We start from the raw sequence: 7,201 nt of genomic DNA on the forward strand, positions 1-7,201 counted from the left end.
ATAACATCGATTAAAGAAACCGCAGCAAGCTTGATAACAATAATCAGAATCTTGTTATAGACATCAAAAAAGACATTTTACTGATTGAATAATGGTAGTCTAGTGCAAACTTGTTTACGAAATTCTATCATAATTGTTTTTATCGTGTTGTTGAGGGTTTCGTGAAATAGATAGTTTATAAAAGAAATAGCCGCTGCCGAATTTTTCACATTTTGTTCTGACGTTATTAAAATTATTATTATTTCGATATCTAGTTACATTTTACAATTATTGTCATTAAAATCGAACCGTATAATTATAACCGCGTTTCAATTACTGGCTGATTTATTAAATTCACGTATGCACGCCCATGTGATATTTTATAAAAATAGTTATTTGCTATGGCAGGCTGTAAAACGGCAAGGTTTTTGTTTGACGCGAGTGCTTGTGTTGAAACCTCAGCAAGCGAAGCCTAAGACTGAACCACGAGCGAAACGAGTCGTTCAAAAATAGAATCCTGAGCACGGAAATTTATTTCTAAATTTATATCCTGAGCGTAGCGTATAGGGCTTCAAGGCACTAGACGCAAAACAGCATTGCTGCCGAGCGAAATACACAACTTTTCGCCCCGTTATAGCGAAGAAAACGGTAGATGGAAGAAAAACAGTTGAATTATAACAAATCAGTTTTAATATACAAAATTAGTCATGGTTGTCAACAATAATAAGAATAAAATATACCAACGGATTTATATTACATTAATAATCTACGACAACGCGTAGTTGAAATTGTCATTATGTTTTTTTTCATCGAAAGAAAAAGTTAAGTGTACCACACAGTCCATAGTCAAGTTCGAATTTCAAAAACCTTTTCCGCACTAGCGTGGAAAAAACACTTTTGCGCTTTGCGCGCAGATTTTTTATGAGAAAGAAGAAAGAAGAAATCCTTTCCAAGCTAGTGAGGCAAAAAGAACATGTTACACCTGGTTAAGTCTATTGAAGTACATGTGAGTAAATTTATAACATACTTTCAATATTTGTATGCCTAATGTTTGGCCGGACACAGTGAAACTATACTTATTTAGTACATGTCAACTTCTATTATAACATGTGTTTTCTCAAATAAATGTATATATAATACATGCCATAATACAATAATGCAGTATTGTAGATCTTCGATAGCAAACAACACTTGAAGAATTAAGAAGATGGGTGCATTATTCACGATATAGTTTCGCTTGTTCTGCCCATCGGTGTATAAAGTATTCAGCAGTACTGCGTTGTTCCACCACAAAGCGTAAGTAAACGCTAAGAAGAGGGGTTTTAGTCATATTCTATCACGTTGCCCGTTGGGTTAACGGGTCAGTCTTCTTCTTCAATCTTCTGCTAAGTTTTTTTTGATGATATCAAGTGACGGGACGAACATGTCATACGCCTAGTGTTAAGCGATACGCCGTACATATATACATATATATATTACTGCTTGGCGGCGGATAGATAAGGTGGCAGTACTTCCCTGGACGAACTGTTTCACAGGAGGCTCTACTGCCACTAAAGTAAGTGTGTTTATAGTGCCCGTCCTTTCGTTCCTTATCAGTCAGGTCCTGACTCTAGACATGCTTCTGTACCCTCTGTATTAGGCCATAGATTGCAACACGAAAATTTATATCAATTGAAGTAATACCATTTTATGTTTCATAATTTTATTCTGTCCCTTCAAAACAGTCAAACGTTAATCAGATAGCATTCTTACACTTCTCCGTATATATTAACTCTAAAATCTTTTTTACAAAATCCGTTGACCCACAATGTGTTACGAATTTTAATGCCTTTATTTGCAATCGAGTGCCCAATTTTAGATACACACGAACTTGTAACGATTACAAAATTTATATAAGATGCCTTTAAAGTTTGAACACGAGCCCCCTCGTTCAAACTTTAGAGGCATCTTTATTATAGTGTAAAGATATAAAAGTGCCCATTATAATAAAGGTTTTATTGTGTGCGTAAATATTAATTTGCTTTATGTTCGAAGACACAATATCTTGCGCTTATATTTTGTTTGTAGATAATAATTTTATATTTAATTAAAACATAAAATGGATCATCATCAACCCATTTATAGGTCCCACTGCTGAGCATGGATCTCCTCTCAGGCGAGGGGTTATGTCATAGTCTGTCACGCTAGCTTAACACAAGTTGGAGACTTTACACGTTTTTTAAGAGATGTGGACCTTCTTCGACCTGCAGGTTTCCTCACGATGTTTTCCTTCATCGAAAAGCTCATGGTAAATTTCTAAAAACGCAATTTCTAACATAAACTCAGATGTGTGTACCCGAATTCAAACCAATGGCCACGGTAGGTCAAACCTAGGCTGCCATGGCTTTTTACAAAGTGGATGTGTCAGTATAATTACATGACGAGAGTCAAAATTTAACTTTTCTCCTTGTATTATAACACTGAGAACGGTTCAAAAATAAACCTCTGTAGTTTATTTTCGTTACATATCTTCACCATATATATGAGTAAATTCGAAACACGCCTGTGATGGGCCATGTAATACACTGTCGTAAGCTCGCAGTTAAAAGGATAATACTTTTGTAATAAGCGGACCTATGTGCTATTCAGGTTAACGTTGGAATGGATGGCCAGTTAAAATATAGATTAGTGGATCTTTCTGGAATTGCGATAACGATTGGTTTCATCACTGCGCAAGAGTTGTACAAATTGCATTGGGGACACGAGTTCTCTACATTAAACGAATGATGTTTTATAGGTATTACCTCCCTCCGACAGAAGTGAGATATTTATAGATAACGATCTTATCTTTTATGTATTAGTTACTATATAGTATTTAATTGCAGCACGAAAAAGCGTTTTTTTCTTTATTTTTATGATAATAATGTGACGGGAAGAAGAAATCGTGCGCCTGGTGGTAAGCGACAATCCATATGTCTATCTATAGCAGTTACGATCTGAATAAGATCTGAATGGTACCCATTCAGATCTTTAAACCACAAAGATCTGAGGAGCACTGAAACGCGCCCGTCGCCCCGAGACATAAGGTGATTAGTTCCATGTGCCTGTAATGTCATCAGCACCCTTACCCTTCAAAACCAGAACGCAGTGATAGTCACATTGCTTCTTGGCGGCAGAAATAGGTAAGGTGGCAGTACTTCCCTGAACGAACTCTTTCATAAGGAACTCTCCTGCTACTAAAAAGATTAGAAACATCGTGTTTGAGCACAAAATGTTCAGAATAAGGATGGTAACTATCCAGTTTCATCATCAGCTTACACGCATCCACTGCTGGACATAAGCCTCCCCTAGAACATGCCAAGTTTCGTGTTCTTGTGCCGCCCGCATTCAGTCACTGCCTTGCGCAGGTCGTCCGTCCATCTTGCCACAAGGCTTCCCACACTGCGTTTTCCTTGACGTAGTAACCATTCCAGAACAAGTCTGCTCCATCGGCGATCAACCCACTTGCAGACATGACCTACTGCCATCTAAGTTTACTGATTTTACGAGCTATGTCGGTCACTTTAGTTCTCTGACGTATGACGTTAGGGATTCGGTTTATCAGAGAAACTCCAAGCATAGCTTGCTCCATCGCACGCTGAGTGACCTTGAATTTGTGGATGAGGCCTGTTGTTAATGTCCACTACTCGGCTGCGTAGGACATAACTGGTAGAATGCACTGGGTAAATGCCCTTGTTTTTAGGCTTTGTGGGATAGATGACCTGAAGATGTGGCTAAGCTTCCCAAACTAAAATTATATAGTTTATTGCAAGAGTAATGCAAGATATTTTTTATCGATAACTTTATTAGTACTTATCGAAACTATAAGACCTATATATATAGTTTATATTTTGTACTATTTTAACAAGGCATTTGTAATATTTTTGGAGGGGTTTAGATGTTTTAATTGTACAATTATCGAATGAATAGCTCCAAGGTAACTTGCAGCAGCATTGTAACTGGCTGGGTGGGTGTTGCAGTTTATCATAGTCACATTGTCGCTGTCATAGCTATCTCCAAATAAATGGCCGAGCATTAAATGGGAGGCTACAATTTGCCTGTCATTATATATAACCTGTCGTATTATCATACAATAAGCCTCTGTGTGTGGTGACGGATTTGGGTTATATTGGGGGGGCCACAGTTGAAGTGACGTATATATTGTAGAGGCACATGTCAGAAAATTCTAGTCAATAAAGATATTTTTTTAGCAAGCAAGTATTCATTATTATCAACAAAGATCGAACATAGGAAATGAAACTGTTTATCTGGATTTAAATCGCGTATATTTGTTTTTTCAAACAAACTAACGTTTCGGGCTCTTTACATGGTCACGATTGATTGACCATGGGACCTCTAAGGGGCCCGAAACGTTAGTTTGTTAGAAAAAACAAATATATGCGATTTAAATCCGGAAAAACAGTTTCATTTCCCATGTGTAACGATCGCGAAAAACTTAGAACTCGATCTTTTCGAGTTCTAAGTTTTTCGTTCGAACACTTAGAAAAATTCCTTCGATCTGGCCGGATTCGAACCGACGATGTCTTCCAGCAAACCGTGTCAGGCGCCAACTAAGCCACGGAAAGAACCAGCGGACCTTAGGAATTTTTCTATGTGCTTGTTACAGATCTTTGTTATTTTTTGGTTTTTAACGACTTTTTATGCCGTAGCGCCATCTGTGAGAAATTTATTTCTTCACTCACCTTTACAGCTATCATCGTTGACTAGAGATTTTGCTTTAATCATTGTAATTTTTAAGTTTTTATTGAATGTCACGATCTCTTACTACCATGATATTCAATTATTTTTTGTGGAATTACTCCACTAGTTTGTTATAATTGTAACATAAGTATAGTAGCAGTAGAGCTCCGTGTGAAAGAGTTCGTCCAGGAAAGTACCTATTTCTGCCGCCAAGCAGTAATATCAGCATTACTGTGTTCCGGTTTTGAAGGATGCTGGTGAAATTACAGGCACATGGAACTTGTGATCTTATGTCTCAGGGGGACAGGCGTAGTGAAAGTTCCTCTCAGATCTTTACGATTAAAGCTCTGAGTGGTACTGCAACTGTTATGGACAGGCGTGTAGTCTATCATCAGGCGCATGACTTGTTCGCCCCGTCACTTGATATTATAAAAAATAATGTTTAGAGAAATATTCAATGTTGCTTGTACTATGTTTATTAAATATTATTCACAGAATTCTATAACTACTGTTACATCTGAGTACTGGCATTTATTACATACACTGAGTTATAAGTATCCGATAGGTTTGGTTAAAATTTGGAGGTATTTAGACTGCTGCTTAGATGGTGTGTGGAAGTTACGAGTCAACGACAATTAATAGTTAAAAGTCTATGTGGAAAAAAACTATTGTAAAGTTGACAGTTTGTCTAAAGACCGGTATGACAATCCGCGTCATTGTACCGAACTCTTTGTGGCACATATTGGAATTGAAAGTTTTTTCGGATCTAAATCCATCCGAAAATAAAAAGTTTCATTGTCAATATGTAGTAATAGCAAAAATCAAGGAAATTTATTAACCGATATGTGTGCGTTACCATTGTGGAGTTAGTGACAAAAATATGCGCAACGTAGATGAAATAGAGTATGTGATGTATCATATAAATATTATTAACTTAACCCTTATTTAATATAAACTTTTTTCATGTAACAATTCACTTAATGCAACGTACGTTTAATATAAACTTACATTCTATAATTTCATATTATGATAACAATCGTTAACCCTAACACTTATTTAAAAGGACAATTGTTAGTTATACAAGTTGTAAGCCTCCGTGTACATAACTAAATAAATTTTATTAAACTGAAATGTTTGTGTTTGTCTATGTGTGTGTCAATGGCACACGTGGTACAGGGTTTCCCTAGTGCGGAGCTGTGAAAAGTAAAGAAATAAATTTGACCTAAAAATATTCGGAAACGCAGACAAATTCGGTTCTAGTTTTTCATGTACTAACGTAACCTACAAAAGCAAATTACATGTACAGGTAAATACCTCGTAAAAATCGTATGGATTGACAATATATAAAATGATTGTTATATAAAAAGAGCTTTATATAAATTGTGAATATTATTACAAACGAGAATTATATAAAATTAATTTATAGAAAATGTATTTAGACCAAGTAAAAAGGATATTAAATGAGTGATATATAATTTGAAATTAGTTCATTTGATTTTCACACAAGTGAGGCGCATCCAGGTGAAAAGACGACCGTGTAGCTTTTCTTACAGGGGGTCTTATTTGAGGTACAGTTTAGTCCATCACTGTCCTGTCAACACGATCATTACTACCAAGGTTTAGCGACATCGTCATTCCGATGCTCTCATAATTCGATTAAAAATTCTATAGTAGTTTGATACATTGTCTTTGAGAATAATCTTGATGGCATTTGGCCGTGGCTTTTCTATTTTGGACAATGCTTGCGACATATCTATTCATTTGAGTATCAGATAAATGTAGACGCATTGGCATATAAATTGATATGATAATTAATAAGCTTATTGTTTTGTGAATTGTTAATTTTAAATTGTTTTTTATGCGGATCTTCTTGGCTACAGTTATAAATCATATAGACCTTAAACTTCATCATCAGCCTATCGCAGTCCACTGCTGGACATAGGCCTCCCCCAATGTGCGCCATTTCGCTCGGTCCTTAGCTTTTCGCATCCATTTCCCGCCAGCAACCTTTCGCAGGTCGCCGCTCCACCTGGCCGCAGGGCGTCCTACACTACGTTTGCCGAGTCGCGGTCTCCACTCTAGAACTCGTTTTCCCCATCGGGTTTCGGTTCTCCGACAGACATGGCCAGCCCACTGCCACTTCAGTTTGCTTATTGCACGAGCTATGACGTTAGTTCTCTGGCGGATAACCTCATTACGAATTTTATCCTTCAGAGAAACTCCGAGCATAGCCCGTTCCATAGCTCGTTGAGCGACTTTAAATTGGTGGACTAGCCGTATCGTGAGTGTCCACGTCTCGGCTCCGTAAATCACAACAGGTAGGACGCACTGATTGAAAACCTTTGTTTTCAGACTTGTGGCATAGGTGACGAGAAGGATCGACGTAGCTTCCCAAACACTGCCCATCCGAGCTGAATCCTCCTCCTGGCTTCCTTCTCGAAATTGTTTCTACCTAACTGCAGAATCTGCCCGAGGTAAGTGTATTCGAAAACAACTTCAAGAA

The 7,201-nt window shown here is 37.3% G+C and overlaps 1 pseudogene; it reads right to left on the minus strand.

The window, feature by feature from the left end:
- Positions 1-6,609: 6,609 nt before the first annotated feature.
- Positions 6,610-7,201, minus strand: part of LOC113236702 — a 4,536-nt pseudogene continuing 3,944 nt past the window's right edge.

The sequence above is a fragment of the Hyposmocoma kahamanoa genome, unplaced genomic scaffold, assembly GCF_003589595.1.
Source record: "Hyposmocoma kahamanoa isolate Upper Pololo Valley unplaced genomic scaffold, ASM358959v1 92, whole genome shotgun sequence".
In the NCBI taxonomy this organism is placed as follows: domain Eukaryota; kingdom Metazoa; phylum Arthropoda; class Insecta; order Lepidoptera; family Cosmopterigidae; genus Hyposmocoma; species Hyposmocoma kahamanoa.